This window comes from Neomonachus schauinslandi, chromosome 16 (assembly GCF_002201575.2).
Source record: "Neomonachus schauinslandi chromosome 16, ASM220157v2, whole genome shotgun sequence".
Classification (NCBI taxonomy): domain Eukaryota; kingdom Metazoa; phylum Chordata; class Mammalia; order Carnivora; family Phocidae; genus Neomonachus; species Neomonachus schauinslandi.
In genome coordinates, this window is record NC_058418.1 from 55,614,512 (window position 1) to 55,635,826 (window position 21,315).

Genomic DNA, 21,315 nt, shown 5'->3' on the forward strand with positions numbered 1-21,315 from the left:
GTTGATCTCGTAGAATTGTTTTTTGGAGTCATCCTCTAGTCAAAGTATTTTTGAGTATTGACTTTGCCATCCAATAAATTTACTATTTCTCCTACCCTTTCTTCATGTCCTTTATACAGTATCAGGAGATACCTCAGCAAATGCTTTGTCCTGGATATCTGTTGCATTCCCCCATCTGCCCAGCATCTATCTTCTTTCTCAGTTCCCTGTGGCGACCCACTCTCCCCGTGCTCTTCACGCAGGGAGCCAGTTGGGGCTGATCCTCACTCCTGTCCAGGTATGGCCAATCCAATTATCCCAACAAACTGGCCTTAAGAGATTGGCTTAAGGGGATGAGCACACGCCCAGTGTTGGTCCATTGAGATCAAATCCTAGGACTTTTGTTGGAAATACTGAGGGACAGAGTCCTTTTTCCCCCTGGGGTTGCTAAGTTGAAAGGACATATGCCTGTTGCTCCTGGAGACCACCTTATAAAAAAGGCCCTAGTCCTAGAATGAAGCCAGCTTAGAGGGAGACTGTCAAGTAGGGAAGAGGGACTGAGTTCTGATGACATCCCTGGCACCCCTGGATCCCGCTGAGCCAACCCCTGAATTTAGGGGAGTTACATGAGCCAATATATTCCTTTTTTTTTTTTTGAAAAACCAGTTTGAATTGAGTTCTATCACCTATAGCTGAAAGAATCCCGGTAAATACACCTCCCAGGCCCAAATACACTATTTCTATCCTATTTCCTGACTTAGCAGTCTATCCATTTCACAACAGAAATATGGTTAACCTAGCAATGACCTGATCTTTGTCATCGATGCTTCCTCTTCTGAGGAGTCACAAATATTTTTTGTGAGTGATCTGTGCTGAATATTTCCCACGCCCAATGTCCAGTTCACTGGCCTGTGGTTTGCAAAACTCTCTTCCCCACCCTTTTTTTTTAACTGGCCATGTATCTGCCTCTCTCCAACCTTCTGGCAAGGTCAGAACACCTTTTCTGAGGCATGGAGAGGCAGGGTTCATAGGAATCTCTTGAGAAATGATACTTTCCCCAAATGGGATCTGACCCTGAATGAGTTCACATTTTCCAGTTTTCCTGAATAGTTATCACCAGAGTCAGGTCAGGGCTGCTTGAGTCCTTGCCTCACGCCGTGTTCACTCATTGAACTAGGTGAGGAGTTCCTCCAGCCACAGATACAATCCTGTTCCCATAAAGTCCAGTAGATGGGCTCGTATTCTGCTGGAGGCACAAACAGCATGCCCACCTATTTGTAGTACCCACTTAAGGGAATGAAGGCTACCTTACACTCCTTCCCTTCCTGAGTTCACACCAAACTTGAAATACCCTGAGACCCAGCTTCTCGTACATCATGGCCACACCGAGCTGGTCAAGCAAATCTGGAATGGACCAGAAGCAGCTATGACACAAAGGTGCTATAACTCTTGTGGATAAAGCTCCCAGCTTTTTCCTTCATGTTGTTTTCTTAAACTTTGCCAAGCAAGTCTTAAGTTCCGTAGGTCATTTCACAGGGACCAGCAGGTGCACTCGGGGCACAGGAAAGATGCTTGGCCATCAATCCATGTCACCTTTTTTCCTAAAAGTCACAGAACTCCAGATCCTCCCGTGTAACTCCTAGGACTTCAGAGAACCTGCTGACATTCAGCCCTATTTCAGATAGCACTACATTTATTTAGACAGGGCTTTCTTATTTCATACAAGCAACCACCAGAAGGAGCCCTAGAGCTCTGTAATGCAGCTCTGGAAACATGTTTGGAAATGTAAGCCCACTCTCTGGGATCATACTCTCTATTTTGCTGGTGCTAGGGCCAAGTTTGACATAACCCCCAAATTATTGGGAGTGGGTGTCAGTTTGTTTCTATACTTCCTTCCTCCAGAACTGAAAAAAAGCTTCCATAGGAGACACTCCTATTTTTTTAACCTTTTCTTTTTTTAAATTTTATTTTATTTTATTTTTTTAAAGATTTTATTTATTTATTTGAGAGAGAGAGAATGAGAGACAGAGAGCATGAGAGGGAGAAGCAGACTCCCTGCCGAGCAGGGAGCCCAATGGGGGACTCGATCCTGGGACTCCAGGATCATGACCTGAGCCGAAGGCAGTCACTTAACCAACTGAGCCACCCAGGCGCCCCTCTTTTTTTAAATTTTAGAGGTGTGGAGGAAGCCTGAAAGTTGTTTACTGCATTTGCTGAAAAGATGCAGACTAGCCTAGAACTTTCAGTGCAGGCGAGGTGGGATCTATCAGCTTTTTAAGATTCCCCCTTTCAAAAAATAAATTGCCCTTCTATACTATGCTTCCTTACCTGACTTATTTTGAAAGGGTGTTGTTAACGTCAAGACTTCACCCTATCCCTGGAATAGGAGGGCAGGAAATGGCAAATGGCATCTTTGTGTTAAAGGTGGAGATACTCAGGGCCCGGAAGCAACCAGAACCGGCCTTATTCCCCGGCTCCCGGCCAGGGCTTCCCCAGGTCTCCCGACCCAAATCACCAAATACCCCTGTCCTGTGCTCGCAGAATGGCCCATCCCACCCAACTGTTCCCCGGGGAAACCCTAGTTCTGAGCAGATCCAGGAGACCGGGTTCCACGGCTTTCCGTAACAGCGATCCACGGGAGGTGTCCGAGCGTGCTCCCGGGGACGGTGGGACCAGACTTCCCGCCCAGGGACAGTCCGGGTACCGAGAGATCCGCGACGGCTGCGGGAACCCTGACGTCCAGGCCACGAGCAGCCGCCCAGCCCCGGCCCGTCACGTGACCCGCGCTCGGTCCACCCCCGTGGGGAGGGGCGGGGCCACTCTCGCGCTTGCGCAGGCGGCGCCGGCGGGGGGGGCGGGCACGGCCTCCTGACTGACAGCTCGCGCAGCTGGCGCCTCAGAAGGACCCGGCTCTCAGGCCCGCGCAGTGGCCGCAGCGCCGAGCCGGAAAGCAGCCGTTCGCTCCCAGGTCCGACCCGTCGGCCGGTGCCCGCCGCGGTGAGAGAGGCTCCCGCCGGCGCCCCGGAGGGGGAAAACGCGTCACTTGTCCGGGCGGCGCGGGGCTCTCCGAGGGCCGGCGGGTGAGGGGCCGTGGGTGGAGGGAGGGGGCCGTGGGATGACGCGGGGTCGGGTTGGGGGTCGGGGCCTCGGGGGCTTTTGCAGGGTTCGCGCGAGCTGGGGGTGCGGAGGTGGAAGGGAAGCCGAGAGCCCGCGGTGTGGGGGGCAGTGCAATACCTGGGGGGGCGATGGACAAGGGGTCCCCACCCCCTGGTGGCAGATGGTGTCGCCAAGTGGCTTTGGGGTGGAGTCGACTCCTCGGTCTTGGGGGAGGAAGAACCCCCAGACTCCTGGAAGGGCATGCTGGGGAGGGGGGGGTGCCTGGAACCAGGATGGGAAAGACATTTGCCAAGTCGTGCTGTGTGTTCAGGTGCAAGTTTGCTGCCTCTCTGCTCGGAGTGGCAGACGGGTGGCGTATGGGGTGAGGGAGAAAGGGCTCTGGACTGGGGGCCGCCCGTCAACTCCACCCGTGCCTTCCCAGGGGCCCCCCATCCTCCGGACGGGTCAGTAAGCAAAGAGGTTTGCAGAGGGCACAGCTTCACGGGCGCCCTGTTAGCAGCTGGGTTTAGAACAGCTGGCTCAGGGCAGACGGAACCAGTGGCCCCGGGGGAATCGGAAAGGACAGGATGCGGTCTTCCTGGAGCTGGGTGCCTTTTCCCGCCGGTACCGGGTTTGTGCTTCCCTAGGTTGCACCTTGGTTGAATCTCAGAGAACGACTTTGCAGTGGGCACTAGCCATGGCCAGCTCGTCTAACTCTGTGGTTAAGTGTGGGGCAAGGGTGCCGACCTGCAGACTGAGCAGGAACTTGCCTCTGAGCTGGCCCAGGTGAGGCGCCCTGATGTGGAGGTTGTCCCTGCGGTGAGTCAGTGGTGGAGGCACACAGACAGCTGTCAGGGACCAGGCTGCCGCCCAGGCCATTGTCACCTAATGCTACTGTTTCAGAGTCATTTCATGAGAGGGACCCCCTCTGGGAACCTAAACCAGGGCAGCCAAGATATCGAACAGGGAATTGAGCAAAGAAAAAAAAGAATGATTTTGACCGGTTACGCAGGAGCGCTCCTCCTTGGTCTTTTACATCTTCCCATTTGGAAGTTTATGTTTTCTCTTTGTTCAGAGTCTCTCCCTTCCACTGTCACTTTTTTAATGTTGTTCAGAAATAGGATTGCTCGGGGCGCCTGGGTGGCTCAGTTGGTTAGGCAACTGCCTTCGGCTCAGGTCATGATCCTGGAGTCCCGGGATCGAGTCCCACATCGGGCTCCCTGCTCGGCGGGGAGTCTGCTTCTCCCTCTGACCCTCCCCCCTCTCATGTACTCTCTCTCTCATTCTCGCTCCCTCACATAAATAAATAAATCAATCTTTAAAAAAAAAAAGAAATAGGATTGCTCACGCATCTGAAGCACAGGGCGAAAGGCTTTTGAGATCAGCTCACAATGAAAAAGTTGACTCATGAGATTTTCTTTTTCCCTAAAAGAAATGAAGATGACTGAGGACACACAGATAGGCTCTCTTAGTGATTACAGATTATCTCTAGCCTCTTGTATGGTTCTGGGATACATTCCTATTTTTTTTTTTTTTTGTAGTGTGTGTCTTTTGTATGGCAGTGTCAGTTAACGTGAAGGTGGTTTGTGTTATTTGAGAATGTGACGACTAAAGGCGGTGAAAAGCTACTACTGGGTGACATTAGTAAGTCAGAAACCTTTAATTTGCTACAGAATTCCAGAGAGTAGAGAATAGTGATTCTCTTTGGATGACAATTAATTTTGGTTCTTCAGGGGTAAATTGCCTTATGGTGACCCCAAGAGAGGACATCTTTTAGGACAATCCCAAGAAAGGCTTAGAATGGAATGAGTCATGCTATACGCTTCTCTCTCGCTCGCTTGCTAACTCACTCGCTGCCTCGTCCCTCAAAAAAAGAAAATAATCAGGTTAAAAGAAACATCAAAACAACCTGGGAAGATTAAAAAAAAAGGTCATGAAAATTCAACCGGCAGCAGGAAAAATACACAAAGGGAGCAGTAAAATCCTGTTGCTCATAATAACCCCTCACTTTTACGTGACAGAGTAATTTACAAAGGGCTTGTGCACAAAATCTCAATTGAGCTTCACCATAAACTTGGAGTGATAGGTGGTGTTAACACTCCCATGTCACAGATGAGAGAACTGAGGCTAAGCGAGTGCCTGGAGTCACTTAGGTCCTAGGGGGCGAAGCAAAAGGGTAAACCTAGCCATCTGGTGTCAACCGGATGCAATACTCTGTCATCAGCCTATGGAATGGGATATGGGAAGGATAGGACAGATTACAGCGCATCCGAGGACGCCAGCATCCGCGGGCAAAGCATCCTTCTCTCCCACCACTTGCCTCTTCACTAAGTCCGCTCAGCTCCCCGGTGCAGCTGCAACTTCACCACTTCCTCCACTCAAGCCTGAGAGAGTCTGCGTCTACTCAGATTTGTTTATCCGTCTTGGAGAAATCTAGTAGGAAGTATGCTTGCAAGGAGCCTCTTGCTCAATTGCTTGGTGTTTCCAAATAGTCTAGGTGTCTTCAGCTGTGATGCAAGAGAACAAAGCAATTCTAGGGAAACTTGCCCTTAGAGTTTTCCTTGTCCTCCTCCCGGAAGAAAAGTGTAGTGGTTGTGAAATGTAGGGAGCTGCCCCAGTAGTTTTGTTTATTGGATGCAGCATTCTATACCTGGCATTGTCCGGGTTATGGTGACACCTTTTTTTTTTTTTTTTTTTTAACCAGGGCACAGCTGTTCTCATTAGAGAAGAACACACTTTAATCCCACTTTCTAGATCTGGACATCTAGATCTTGAAAAGGACTTCGGGGGAGGTTATCTGAGATATGTTTCAGTGGGCAGTGGTACAAAACAGAATTAAAATCCAAGACAATTTTAGGGCACAGCAATAGATGTATAGATCTGAATGAAAAAGATGACAGTTCCAATCTACGACTCCATGCTTAGAGTATTGTGTTCTTTTCTGGACATCACATTTAAAAAGGACATAGGGAAAAAAATCAAGAATATTCATTGGAAATTGCTACAGGGATGAGTGAATTATAGCTGGTAAGCCTGAGAATCTGGGGAGCCATGGTCACAGAAGGTTCAGGGCTGTCATTAATAAACTTGTTCTATAATGGCCCAAGAACCAAAGGACGCAAGTTATAGTTCGGAAGATTTTGATTTAGTTTAGTTTTTGTTTTTTTTTAAGATTTTACTTATTCATTTGCAAGAGGAAGAGCAAGAGAGAGAGCACAAGCAGGGGAAGGGGCGAAAGGAGAGGGAGAGGCAGACTCCTTGCTGAGCAGGGAGCCTGATGCAGGGCTCAATCCCAGGACCCTAGGATTATGACCCAAGCCAAAGGCAGATGCTTAACCAACTGAGCCACCCAGGCACCCCAGGGAGATTTTAGTTTTAAGAACGTTATCATGCCAGTAATCTTTTAAAAACTATGGGTTGACTCATACCTCTCCCCAGGGGCTTCCCAATACTCTGGGGATTGAAATCAGACTTCTCACTGTGTTCTACTTGGGATGCTAGATGAGTGCTAGCTGCCCTTTCTTGTTTCTGCAGCTTCATGAGTTACCACTCTCTTACAAAAAGCCCACCTTCTTCTTGTTCGGATGGTAATTCGGATGGTAAGAAAAAGCACATCCAGTTCACTCTGCCTCAGGGCCTTTGCATTGGCTTTTCATTTTGCCAGATTTTCCGTTAGCTGGCTCCCTGTCATTCAAGTGAGTGCTCTAAGGTCACATCCTTAGAACTTCCCTGACAACTAAAATAGCTTCTTCCTGGTCCCCAACCCATCCACTTTATTATATTATAGTGTTTTATTTCCTTCATAACAATATCAGAAATGATCTTCTTTGAGAAAGCTTTTATTGTCTGCTGCCCATTTACCACTGTATCAGCAGTACCCCCAAAGAGTGCCTGGCATATAGTTTCTCAATAAATATTTGTTGAATGAATGATTTTAATGACAGTCAGACCTTTTCAGAGATGGGAGGGATAGCTGCCTTGGTAGCTACCCAGTTAGTTTTCTTGTACTGGGGACAGTCAGACATAGGCTGACTAGCCGGCCGTTGGGCAAGACAATTCAAGCTCTAGATAGATAGGAAAGCAGATAACTTACTGTACTTCTTTCCTGGGGCTGCTGTAACAAAGTACCACAACCAGGGTGGCTTGAGACAACATCTGTTTATTCTCCCACTGTTTTAGAGACCAGGAGTCCAAAGTCAAGGTGCCGGCAGGGTTGATTCCTTCTTGGAGGTTCAGAGGGAGAACTGGTTCATGCCTCTCTCCCAGCCTCTGGTGGTCTCCAGCAATCCTCGTATTCCTTGGCTTGAAGCCTGCATCACTCCAGTCTCTGCCTCTATGGTCACATGGCCTTCCTCTCCCTTTGCGTGTGTGTGTGTGGGGGGGGGGTGTCTGTTTCTTTTCTTATGTAAGGACGCCATCAAGTTGGTCATATTCCATTATGACTTTATTGTAATGTAACTAATTACATCTACAAAGGCCCTGTTTCCAAATAGGGTCATGTTCACAGATTCTGGGCGTTAGGACTTCAACGTATCTTTTTAGGGGACACAGTTCAATGCATAACACCTTCTAACTTCAAGATCCAGTGACATTTTAAGATTTTTAATTTATTTGACAGAGAGAGCAAGAGAGCACAAGCAGGGAGAGCAGCAGAGGGAGAGGGAGAAGCAGGCTTCCCACTGAGCAGGGAGCCCGATGTGGGGCTCGATCCCACACCCTGTGATCATGACCTGAGCCAAAGGCAGTCGCTTAACTGACTGAGCCACCCAGGCACCCGGATCCAGTGACATTTTAAAGGGAAAGACTGGAAGGAGGTGCTGCATTCTCTTTAGAGATAATGACGTGGATTTGGGTATTTTTACATGAAGCATTGTGCTCTTTACAACTTGCAAGCTAAGTGGTGATCTGCATGTGCCAAAGTGAGGAGGCCAAGGGTCTGAGCAATTGAGCGACTTGCCCAAGGTCAGGAGGACAAGATGAGTCTCTTGTGTCAGATTGCAAGGCCCGTGGCCTCCCCCGCCTGCTACCGGAGGGGTCTTACTAGTGGCGCAAGGCCAGGGTAGGATGTGGGATTTGTCCGAGTGCTCTGCCGGAGCCCTTGAGGGATTATTTCCTTCCTCGGCGGTTTGCTTTACCCTGTCCTTGTAGGGGAGGCATGGCTCCTTGACGTCCCACGGTGAGGTAAATGGTGCACGTGAGCCTCACCCTGCCAACACCAAGCCTCGCGTGGCCAGCTCTGATGGGCCCTATAGCATTAGGAGAAGCTGTGTTTCCCCCTGTTGGGCTTTCCCAGGGATTCAGAGGGGCTTTTCCATAAGGCTTTAAGAGTTCTGGGTTTTAGTGTCTCGGGTTATGACCCCGAAAAAGTATTGCTGGTGTTCCAAGAATGAGCCATCCAGGAATTCACGGGGAAAACTTTGCATTTTGGGGCCTGGGGTTGGGGGAGTGCACGAGAGCAGGGCAGGCTGCCAGCGAAACATCCGAAATGGCTCACACCTTTGCTTTTGAGGCCTTTTCATTTCTGGCTCTGTCTCGCCTTATTAAGGGAGAGAGATAATCCCTCCTTTATTTAATGTAATGAATTTTTGGACAAGGTAATACATGCAGATGGTACAGAATTCGGATGGTAAGAAAAAGATGTCCGGTGAAGAGCAGTTCCTGCCTCTGCCTTCCCTGCCCCTTCCAGCTTCCCAGTCCCCTCCCCAGGGGCACCCATCACCTCCAGCTTCCTCCATCTCCTTCTAGATCTGCTGTCCCCTTTAATGTCCCCGAGTGCCACCTCCTCTCACACACCTCAAGGGCTCTGCTTACATCCCTGCCTTCCATTCTTCCTTCTGCTGCCTTTTCAGAACCCCTTCCGTGGGGACCTGATGGGCTGATGCATTCCCACGTGTTAGGAGTCGATGACGAGCTCCTCTGCCAAGAGTTTTATATTTGGAGGGAAAGTGCTCAGAAGGAATGAGTGTGTGATGTAAAATGTGCGGTTCTGAGGCCAGAGGGTGGGGAGAATGCTTGTATTCCTGGGGTGGTTCTCAGAGTCCAGTTCCTTTACCATCAGGGTTAGCCCTGAAGGGAGGCCAGTGCAGAGCATTCTGGGGGAGAAAGGTGGGAGGGGCACTTGTGCTCCCGAGGGGGTGTGTTGCTGCGACAGGTCATGCTGATTGGCTTTGCTCTGGCATACCCAGCAGTGTGCTCAGCGCTCTCTGGAGTCATCATGCTAACCCCCGCAAGAACACTCCCAGGTAGCTGCCGGTGCCGTCCCCAGTTCACAGATGAAAAATCTGAGGCACGGAGAGGAACCTGCCCGCTGTCTACGGTTCTCATCTGTGTGTGGTGTAGTGGTCCCGTGTAGAACAGTGTCTTCCTAGCTCTCGAAAGGAAGAGTGACTCACATGTGGCCTGTGTGTGAGGTTGGTGCTGTTCAATAGAGCAAGGACGTTACATAAGAAGGACCTGCTTTCATCCTCAGGGGTTTTCTGGGCTCGTTCCAGAAACGTTCTCTTGCCTCTCACAGTCCAAGACGAATGACCAAGATTCGTTCCACCATAGGAATAGTCTCCAGCAAATGCTGAGGGAAATGGCAGAGTTGGAGGGGGGGGAAAAAGGGAGAAAGGGGGATTTTTTTTTTCCAGTTAATTACTGGATCCACTTAGGAAAACACCATATTCCTCAGTGACGTCCTTTCATAAACCAGGTGTGTGTCCTGAGGCATTTTCCTGGCCTTTGCATCACAGCCAGGCATGACTCAGAGCAAATGACTCACCAGTGGCAAAAGTGACCAGTGAGCTAGGGGAAAAACGAGGATCTAGCAACAGTAGAGCAAACAGTAAATGGAAAATACCAGAGCAGATGAGCTTAGAGGGCTGTTGTTTGCCAGCACTTCTGAGTTAGGGGACTTAGGGGTGAACCCAGGAGGCTGAGATGCAAAAATAGGGCCCAATTAAAAGGGGTGAAAGCCTCATGAGAGAAGAAAACCAAATTTTGAGTTAATAGTAAAGTAGCAAGAATGACTTCATTCTTGCATTCATACTTAAGTGCATTAAGTGAGACCAAAACAATGATAAACTTGAAACCCCCCAGTTTTAAAAACTTCATTAGTGTGGTGGTACAAGGAAATAGGAAACCAGTTAACAGAGGAAAGCTAGTCTAACACCCTCCCTACTCTGCGAGGAGGCAGGTTAGCTGAACTTCATTAAGCAGCAGGATGGCTCTGAGAATCCTGATGCTCGATTTGGATAATAAAAAAAAATACTTCAGGGGCGCCTGGGTGGCTCAGTTGGTTAAGCATCTGACTCTTAGCTTTGGCTTAGGTCTTGATCTCAGGGTTGTGGGATCAATCCCTGCACTGGGCTCTGCACTCAGCAGGGAGCCTGCTTAAGATTCTCTCCCTCTCCCTCCCTCCACCTTGCACTCTTTCTCTTTCTTAAAAAAAACAAACTTCATTTACCTGCTCTTGTGGTGGAAGGAGGTATTATATATAATCAAAATTTTAATGTAAGTTGAATTAACCAGACCTGTCTATCCTATGGGAAAGAAGTAGCATCTCTGATGTCATCTCCTATCCTCTTCTTTTTGTTTTTAAACATTTATTTATTTATTTGAGAGAGAGAGAGAGAGAGTGTGTGTGTGTGAGAGAGCGCGCGCTCTCTCACACACACACTCACTCTCTCTCTCTCTCTCTCTCTGTTTCTCAAATTGGGGGGAGGGGCAGAGGGAGAAGGGGAGAAGCAGACTCCCTGCTGAGCATAGAGCCATACGCGGGGCTTGGCCCCACATCCCGTGAGATCACGACCTGAGTGGAAACGAAGAATCGGCTGCTCAACCCGACTGAGCCACCCAGGCGCCCTTCCTATCCTCTTCTAAGTAACCCCGCCAGCTGACCCAGAGTGGCCAAAAGCTTGAGGGGTCCCACGAGGTTGATGCCTCCCTCCTGGTGGTCCTGCTTCTGTTCTTGCTTGAATGCCAGTCCTTTCTCCACACAACCACCAGAGTGTAGCATCTTGGTAAAGCATAAATGAGGTCATGATGTTCCCCTGAGGCAAACCCTCCAGTGCTCTCCCATGGCTCCTGGGATGAAGCCCCAACCCCTTAGCTTGGCCTCCGAGCCCCTGCCTCGCGCCTGGCCCGCAGCCCTGCCATCCTCAGCTCCTTCCCTCCCTCCCTGTGTCTACTCCCACGGACCCATACACCCTCACTGTTGCTTTAATGGGCCAGGTTCATTCCCACTGCAGAGCCGTGAATTTACCATTTCCTCGGGCTGGGATGCTGGTCCTCCAGATGTTAGAGTGACCCTCCCTGGCTTCTCAGGCTGAAGGGGCTCCCCACCTCCATCTGGTTTCTCTGGCCCAGCACTGCCCAATGGAAGTATGGGGTGAGCCGCATGCATTGTATTAAGTTTCTGGCAGCCACACTGAACAAGTAAAGAGAACAGGCAAAATTAATTTTTATCATGGATTTTATTTAATCCAGTATATCCAAAATCTCATTTCCACATCTAATCAATATAAAAATTATTAACGAGACATTTTACATTCTCGTTTTGTGCTAAGTCTGAAATCTGGTGCGGTCGGCACAGCTCAATTTAAATGAGCCACATTTCATGGGCTTCATACTCCTTTGTGGCCAGTGGCTACTCTATAGGACAGCATAGCTCTAACCCATTGAGCTTTATGTTATTCACAGCACTTAGACGGACTGTAATGGTCTCTTTGTTCTCCGACCAGAACATAAGCTCCCTGAGGGCTAGGCTTTTGTTTGTCTTACTCTTCTGAAACAATGCCTGGTACACTGTGAACACACAATATTTGTTGAATGACGGTATGAACCTATGGCAGAATGAATGAGACACACCACATCCGCTTAACCTCCAGGGGCAACTAAGTAGCCAGTGCCATTTGGAGCCTCTTTTAATCAGAGGAATTCAATGCACAGGGTTTCCCGTGACCAATAATATTAACTGTTTCATATACAGACTTAGATATTGTTTAAGGTCTCCTGTGATCACTTTTATTGGGTTTGTTTTTGGGGGGTACAATGATAACCAAAGAGAGAAGGGTTTTCACTAGGAACCAGTTAACAGGATTGAGATTCTTTGGTGGTGTTTGCTGCTCGGAGTTAAAACGGATCAGAGATTTCAACTGGGGGAAGCATCCAGAGACATTTTTGATTGTCACAACTTGGGGGTGTTTCTCGCATCGGTGCGGAGAGACCAGAGATAATCGCCACACATCTTGCTGTGCCCACAGAGGACAGCCCTCACTGCAAAGACTGACCCAGCCCGAAAGTGCTGGGTAGGTCGGCCCTGCTGTAGATCAGCGTGATGCCAACATTTGTGGCGTTTCTGAGTCGCCTCTGATAATGTCAGGAAGGTTATTAGTCTCTGGAAACTTGACAGGTTCTCTGCAGACCCCATCTTTTCATGCCCTTCTCTCTCTCAGGCTAAACCTGCCTCTGTTTATCAGCTCTTTTCCTAAAAGGGTAGACCAAACAAAACGGCCTTCAGCTAAAGCATTTGAGAGGAAAGAAAATTAGCTTCCCTTTTAAACTGGGAGTTAGAATTCTGCAGGGAAGACATCTGGAAGAGCCTGTGTCCTCAGAACCGCGGATCAATACACTTGAAGTGCCCCCTGACAGCTGTTTAGTTACCTTCTGACCAGGGCAGCACCTGAACCTGATTTCTTTTCAGTTACGTGCAAGGAAACATCTGCCAAATACGCTTGTAAAAGATCCTTATTTACACTCCAAAGCAGGATCGGAGCACAGAATTATGTGCATTTTAATTCTTGTTATACATTAAGGCCCCCCAAAATAAGAGAATTTGGCTCCCATATTATTGGGGGTAGAAAAACGATTGTACGTTTCGATTTTCAGGTTTTGGGGAATACAGTTGACTCTGGAACAGCAGGTTCAACGGGTTTGAGCTGCACGGCTTGCTTATATGCAGATAATACAGTACCGTGTCGTAAGTGTATTTCCTCTTACGATTTTCTAAATACTGCTTTCTTTAGCTTGCTTTATTGTAGACTAGAATATGTAATACATGTAACATAAAACACATGTTAGTAGACTGTTTACATCATTGGTAAGGCTTCTGGTCACCAGTGGGTTATCAGGAGTTAGGTTTTTGGAGAGTCAGAAATTATATGCAGATTTTCTTTTTTTTTTAAGATTTATTTATTTATTTATTTGAGACAGAGAGAATGAGAGAGAGCATGAGAGGGAGGAGGGTCAGAGGGAGAAGCAGACTCCCTGCCGAGCAGGGAGCCTGACACGGGACTCGATCCCGGGATTCCAGGATCATGACCTGAGCCGAAGGCAGTCGCTTAACCAACTGAGCCACCCAGGCGCCCCATGATTTTATTTATTTAAGAGAGAGAGAGCATGAGAAGGGGGAGGGTCAGAGGGAGAAGCAGACTCCCTGCCGAGCAGGGAGCCTGACGCGGGACTCGATCCCGGGACTCCAGGATCATGACCTGAGCCGAAGGCAGTCGCTTAACGAACTGAGCCACCCAGGCGCCCCTATATGCAGATTTTCAACTGTGTGTGGGGCGTCACCCCCCAACTGTGGTTCAAGAGTCAGCTGTACTTGCAAATACAAACTGAACTTGTACCACACTTGGTGATCAATATTTGTCGTCCCTCGCGACTCTCCAGCGAGGTCTGAATGCGACTGTGTTACCAGTGTGCGGGGTATCTACTGCCTTCCGCTTCATGCTGTTCTCTCTGGAGTATCTTCCCTAGTCTGAGCGGCCGGCTTCTACTAGATTCAACCCCAGGAGTGCAGTCTTTAAAGTCTCCCCGGGCAGAATGGAGCACTCCTCCTTCTGGGCTCCCGCTGACATCTGCGTCCTGGAATTTCGGCCCTCGTGATGTCCCTGTGATCATTTCCTTATATCTGTCCCTCCCTCGATCGCGTTGGGGAAAGGAAGGCCCCATTCGCTATTGTTCCTTGCACCCCCCAGGACTTACTGCAGTCCCCACGACATGGTAGGGGCTTAATACATGTTTGTCCAACGAATGACCTGAATTTTACAAAATAACACCATTCACCTGTCCACGTCGGTACTGCCACCATCAGTGAAGAAAAGGGAAGCAGCGGCCACATTCTTTGGCCTCAGGCGGTGACATTCCAGGACGTGGCCCTGAACCGGGAGATGACACACCAGTCCAGGGACGAGAGTGACCATTTTCCCTGGTTCTCCTTTACCCATTTGGTGATGCTGTGGGCAGAAAGCATGGGCTCTGGATGCAGCTGTGTGGGCTCTAGATGAACCGCTTTGCCGCCTTGACATCACTCCGTCACAGCTACTTCCGTGAGTCTGTGCCTTTCCCCCGTGCCTCCCTTGTTTGTCTGCCAACCCCCACCATCCTCCGGAAATCTCAAGTCTCATCCAACTCTAACATCATGGGATTTTATTTGAGTTAAACAGCGTCTAGAATTATTTAGGGATAACTGTTTTGTTCCCACTCCTTTGCAGGCATCTCCTCTATTAGTGTTACTTTTCGATTGTTCAGGGTTTTCTTTTTTTTCCTTTAGACACTGAGTAATGTCTGTGAAAACCTAGCATTTGTGGGTGACCATTGCTGAGCTTTCCTTGTTGGCTGATCTCTACTGTAATAGGAATTAGGAAACCTCTTTAAATGCTGTGGAATAAATGTCTAAATCAGACATTGCCTGCATCACCCCCAAACAGGGAGACCCCTGGATTGCGTCTTCTTCCGTAGTGATGGGCAAGAGAGGGTGAGTCCACAGCATCTGTTTGGAGGGTCCTTATCCACACCCCAGGTTAGCACAGTTACCAGTTTGCATTACAGTAAGGCTGTGGCATCTGGCTCTGATTGGGTTTACCCAGACTCTTTCATTTTGGCTCTCTGGCTTTAGACAGCTGTTTAACTTTTCTTTTTCTTTTTTTTTTTTTTTAAAGATTTTATTTATTTATTTGAGAGAGAGAATGAGAGAGAGCATGAGAGGGAAGAGGGTCAGAGGGAGAAGCAGACTCCCCGCTGAGCAGGGAGCCCGATGCGGGACTCGATCCAGGGACTCCAGGATCGTGACCTGAGCCGAAGGCAGTAGCTTAACCAACTGAGCCACCCAGGCGCCCACAGCTGTTTAACTTTTCTAAGCCTTCAAGCTTTTTTTCAGTCGTAAAATGGGGATTCTATTCTAATAGACTGGGCCACATGTTACGGGATAGTTAAATCAGGTTATCCGTGTAGAGCATTAGCTCAGTGCCCCGTACGTAGTGAGCATGAACATTTGTGGTAATTATCATTTCCCTATTAACAAGTACTAAATAGTAGTAATAGTTAGCATTATGGGGAAGAACAGCCCAAACCAGCTTGGCTTTCTCGCACCATCGCATTCACCAAAGCAGCAGACGAGGAAGCAGGGGCTCTGACCTTCTAGGCAGCACGTACCACTGGGAACACCACGGCATTCAGGTGTGGTAGGACAGCCCACACGTGCACGGAAGAGGAAGAAGCAGTGACTGTTTCGAGATGTCTGAAAATGCCATCCTTTTATTCAAATACGAACTTGTAAGGGGAGAAAAATTTTAGAAAAATGTGATTGTCTGTAGCTTCTAGAATGGGTAGTATAAAAATCTTTTAAATGTTTGATAGAAAGACCTGTCATGTCACATCTAAGACCACTCAGCAGAATCGTGATGCCCTGTCATTAGGTCTGGCAGGGAGTCTCCGTGGGTGCACGCATGTGTATGTATGTGTGTGTCCCTCTCTGTTGTCCTTCTGCCTCTGTCTCTCTGTCCTTCTGATCGTTGGACCAACCTAGCAGGGATGGTCTGGCCAGAGGCACTCGGTGAAATAACCCTTTCCTCCCTGTCATGTTTTGGGGGATTCTGAGTCCAAAAAAAAAAAAGGCATACTTGATCTCTCAGGTGAAAACTGAGTGTCTGGAATGGGATCTGAGGAAGATATTCATATGTGCTCAGTAAAGGAACAGCAGTTGGGCAATGGGGCAAATCACTCCAGGAAAGAAAACAAGCAAAGCAGGCCACGGGGGTGGCGTCCTGTCTCCTTTGCAGTCCTGGCAGAGGAACCAGCACAGTCCTCCCTTGGTTCTCCTGAGCCTCGGTGTATGACTGTCCCTGGCGCAGGCCCCAGGGTGGAGAGACAGGCTGACGACTGGCAGAGGTTTGGGTCAGGCTGTGGACAAGCAGGGAGAATATGACCCCCGCCCCCACGGCCGCATTGCCTCCAAAGACCAGGGTGCTGCCCTCCATGACTCCCAGGCCATTCTCTGTTCTCTTTGCTTGGGTTCTTCTGCCGTGAGCCGATCGTGGTGACATCTAATTGTCTGAAATGCCTTATGTGGACCGTTGTGCCCTTAGGAAGACATGCACGCGAGTTTTTCATCTCTGTCTCCTTAAAACCACAATGGCTCAGAAGGAAGGAAGCCCTGGTTACAGAAGGCCTGTCTTTTACCCTCAAGGTCACTCGGTGAGTTCTCTGTGGCTCAGGGCCTTTGTCCAGTCCATACTGAAGAGGCTGGATCCTCATGTGGGTTTGCAGGAAGGAGGCGACCCCGGGCCGGAGCGCACACCAGGGCTGCAGGCCCCCAGGGAGGGGAGATGGTGGTCTCCTGCTTCACCCAGGGCAGGTCCCAAGCTTTCCAGGCCATAACTGAGAAACCAGGCCCCTCCCCTGTGACCCTGACTGGGGAGCTTTGACTTCTGCATTTACTTTATTGTGATGCAGAAGAGTGAGACCCCAACTTTACCAGGATCTTTGGAGGCAGTCTCTCCCTCCATGATTACTAGGTCAGCAGGAAAGGAATCCTCCAATCCTAGTCATGGAAATGGTCTGTAACAGTCAGAGATGCCCTTCTGGACACGTCTGTGGCATGACAGAGTGGAAGGAGAGGAGGACAGGACCGCCAGCCAGCTGGTCTCAGCTGCTCAGGGCTGTCGGTGAGCACCGTTCTTTGGGGAGAGAGAGTCCTTATATGTGATGCTTAAGCAGATGCCCCATGCCCTTGTTTTAACAGTGTAACAGAGGGAGTTCAGAAATTGGGTTCCACTTCAAGGATTCAATGATCCTAAGTCATTGTCACCTCAGATGAGGTGACCAGGTTCTGCCCTGTGTGGGGGGTGGGGGGGTGCTGTGCTCCAGCCTGTTCAGGCTGCATGGACCATTGTCACCTTCGACCAGCAATCAGCTCAAGGCTCTATCAGCTCAAGCCCTTTTGCGTGCCCAGCCTTGATCCTGACATCTAGCTTGGGCTTTCTGTACCCCTCTCGGGTGCAGGGCTGTGCTCCTAACAGGTGAGGCCCATCCTTCAGGGGCATCCACTTAGGGAGGAGTCCAGAAGGAAACGTTGGCAGGTGCTGGGTAGCCCTCAGGAGGTGAGCCAGGCCATTGCACTTGACAGTGCTGTGTTCTAGCTTCTCAGATGCAGGGAGTTGCCCTTGACTTCACTTTGGTCTTTGGCTATTTGTGCTTCATGTAGGGAATCTGGCAGGAGTCATGCCTGTGGGTTTCCCTCATTAAATCTTTCTCGCCATGTGTCTTTTCCCTCCCTACAGTCACGCCTGCTCTGTGTGGCTGTTCTACCTGTTTAGTTTGAAAACAAAACTAACTTAATCTGGGCTACTTTTTCCATGCATGACTCTCTCTTCCATGTACACAAAAGATGAAAAGAATCACAGAAAAATTGGGGACTCTGGTATTGTAGAACTACCCACTTCTGTGCTTCCACCCTGCCTAGCAAGAATGGGGACCATTTACCCACTGGAGGCCCTTCTCCCCTGCCTTCATCATTTCCGGCCCATCTCTGTCTGCTGGACCCTCGATTGTTCTTTGCTTCCCTCGTGCGGCAAAGAAAGAATTCCTTTTCCAAGAGAGTGGGTATTGGTGCATAAACAGCAGAGAAGGGACAGCCTCTCTGTGGCCGGCGCCATCCTTTGAGGTCAGCTGGTGGTGGAGAGGCGATGGCTGACTTGGTTGCCCCACATTCTCCAGGGACCCACATTCAGAACCTGCTTGTCAGGAAAGGTGTGTAGCTCCAAACAGACACCTGGGAGAAATGTGAACAGAGAAACCAAGAAATCTAGGACATGTGGATGGATGATGGGCTGACGTCAGCCAAGCAGCTGAAGAATTGGGTCTCTAGAGCCCAACTTCTTATTTAAAAAAGGGAACTATCATTTACTTAGCCCCTGCTATGTTCTGGGAACTCGGCTGGCTGTTTCCACCTCTTTTTTTTTCTTTTCTTTTTAATTAACCTATGGTAAAATTGACCTTTCCTTGGAGTAAATTTCTATGAGTTTTAAAATGTATAGATTCATTTAAAAAATAAAATAAAACATAGAGATTCGTGCAAACACTGCTGCATTCCATTAGGAAACAAAACATTTTCTCCATCACCCCCCAAATCTCCTTGGGTTCTCCCTTGTGTTCACACCCACCCCCATTCCTAACTCCTGGCGACCACTGATACTCCTCTTCTGGGGCATGTCTTATAAATGGAATCATACCATAGGCAAACTTTGGAGAATGGCATCTTTCACACACCATAATGTGTCTGAGGGTCACCCGAGGTGTTTCATGTAGTAGGATTTTATTGCTGAGAGGTAGACAGACCATTGTATAGGTACCCCACAGTGTTTATTCATCCACCTGTTGAAGGACATTGGGTTGTTGTCCCTTTTTGATGATTAGGAATAGAGTTGCTAGAAACATTTGTGTACAGATTTTTGTGTGAACCTAAGTTGTTGTTTCTCTTGAATATGTGTGTCAGAGGGGCATTGCTGGGTTGTGTGACAAGTGTATGTTTAACTTTGTAAGAGGTGACCCAAATCTCCCATGCAGAATTCCAAATAATGTCTGTAGAAGCTCTACCCTGAAGGAGGTAGAGCATAACTACCCACTCCTTAAGTAGGGGCCGCCCATAGTGACATCCTTGCAAAGAGCATAGGATGGAAGAGGAGATTAACAAAAGAGTACCCTGCTGTGGGGAAGCCTGATAACTATACCCTCAGCTGGTGCTCAAGGTCAGCAGTGAGAAGTGCGGTCGATGGAATATGCCTCTGATGTGACGTGTTGACAGTGGCACTTTGCTTCTGGTCTTCCTCCCCAAAATCCATACCCCCAGTCTAGCCAGGAGAAAAATGTCAGACAAATCTCACTTGAGGAACGTTCTACGAAATACCCAACACATACTCCTCAGAATGGTTAAGGTCATCAAAACCAAGCGAAGTCTGAGAACCTGTTAGAGCCGAGAGGAGTCCCAGGAGACACAATGACTAACTCAGGGTCCTGGAACAGAAAAAGGGCATTAGGGAAGAGCCGAGGAAATAGGAACGAAGTACAGATGTTAGTTACTGAGAATGGACCGATACCGGTTCATGAATAGTGACAAATAGGGCTTATTAATATAAGATGTTAACAGTAGGAGAAACTTGATGTGGGTTATGTGGGAATTCTCTACTGTCTTTGTGACTTTTCTGTAAATTTAAAACTCTTCAAAATGAAAAAGTTTATTAAAAAAAAAAAAACACCTGCCAAACCATTTTGCATTCCCACCAGCAACATATGAAGAGTTCCAGGTGCTCAGCATCATCGTCAGCACTTGGTACTATCAATATTTTTTATTGTAGCCATTTTAACAGATGCGTAATTGTAGCTTGTCATGGTCTCGATGTGCCTTTCCCCGTTGGCTGATGTGCTGACCCCTTTTCCCGTGCTGACTTACCATCCACGTGGTCTTTGTGCTGTGTCTGTCCTCCTTCCCCTTGGTAGTAAGTTGGCTGCTGCTTCTTTATGTTTTGAGAGTTCTTTCCACATTCTGGACACCAGTCCATTGTTGGCTCTGTGACCAACGGCTATTTTCTCCCAGTCTGTGACTTGCTTTTTCATTGTTGTAGCAGTGTTTTTCACACAGCAAAATCTTTTAATTTTTAGGAAGTCCAGTATATCAACTTTTCCTTTTATGGATGGTGCTTTCGATGTAATGTCTAAGAACTCTTTGCCTTGTTTTATCCTAAAAGTTTTGTGTTTTATGTTTTACATTTAGTCTGTGATCCATCTGACTCATTTTTAAATAAGATGTGAGGGTTAGGTCCAGATTCTTTTTACCTATCTATCGCTCTACCTCTCTCTCTTTTTTTTTAAGATTTTGTTTTTGAGTAATCTCTGCACCCAATATGGGGCTTGAACTACCAACCCCAAGATCAAGAGTCGCATGCCATGTTCCACCAACTGAGCAAGCCAGGCGCCCCAATCTTTCTCTCTTTGTCTCTCTCTCTCTGTCTCTCTATCCATCTCTCTATTCTCTCCCCCCGCCCCACATCTATCTTTCTATCTCTATTTGCCCATGGATGTCCAGTTGTATCAACACTACTTGTTAAAATGACTATCCTTGGGCAACCCTCTTGGGTCCCCTCCCTCTTTGGGAGCTTTGTACTCTATCATTCAATAAACTTTACTATCGCTAAAAAATAATAATAATAATTAAAATAAAATGACTATCCTTGCTCCATTGAGTTGCTTTTGAATCTTTGTCAAAAATTAGCTGGCTGTACCTGTAAGCTGTCCTGTTTCATTGATCTGTGTGTTTATCACCCACCAACATCACACTGTCTTGACTACCATAGCTATCATAGTAAGTCTTAAAATCAGAAAGTGTGATTCTTCCAACTCTGTTCTTCTCATTCAAAGTTGTCTTAGCTATTCTAGTTCCTTTGTCTATCCATATAAATTTTAGAATAAGCTTGTTTATATCTACAAAAAGTCCTTCTGGGATAGGAACTGTGTGAAATTTGGGAAATACCAATTTGGGGAGACTTCATGTATTTACTGTGTTTGGTCTTCCAATCCTCAGACACAGTATGTATCTCCTTTAGTAAGTCTTCTTTGGTTTCTTTCTTTTTTTAAAAAAAGATTTTATTTATTTATTTGACAGAACGAGAGAGCGCAAGCAGGGGGAGCAGTAGAGGGAGAGGGAGAAGCAGGTTCCCCACTGAGCAGGGACCCCAATGCAGGACTCGATCCCAGGACTCTGGGATCGTGACCTGAGCTGAAGGCAGACACTTAACCATCTGAGCCACCCAGGTGCCCTGGATTCTTTCATCAGTGTTTGGGAGTCTTCAGCATACAAATACTGTACATGTTTTGTTAGATTTGTGCTTAAGTATTTACTTTTTTCAAGTTACTGTAAATGCTATTCTGTTTTTAACTTGTTTCCAAATGTTCATTACTAATATATAGAAACATGGTTGAATT

General features: G+C 48.0%; 1 protein-coding gene across 2 annotated transcripts in view; it reads left to right on the forward strand.

Annotated features, from left to right (window-relative positions):
* KIAA0513 (KIAA0513 ortholog) overlaps positions 1–21,315 on the forward strand; it is a 71,085-nt gene that overhangs the window by 6,336 nt on the left and 43,434 nt on the right. The window contains exon 1 of one of the 2 annotated variants that reach the window (XM_021705686.1): positions 2,893–2,976. The exons of the other annotated variant lie outside the window; for it this stretch is intronic. The gene's annotated coding sequence lies outside the window, so the exon portion shown is untranslated. Of the gene's footprint in view, positions 1–2,892; positions 2,977–21,315 lie in introns of those variants that run through there. 2 annotated transcript variants of the gene reach the window in all.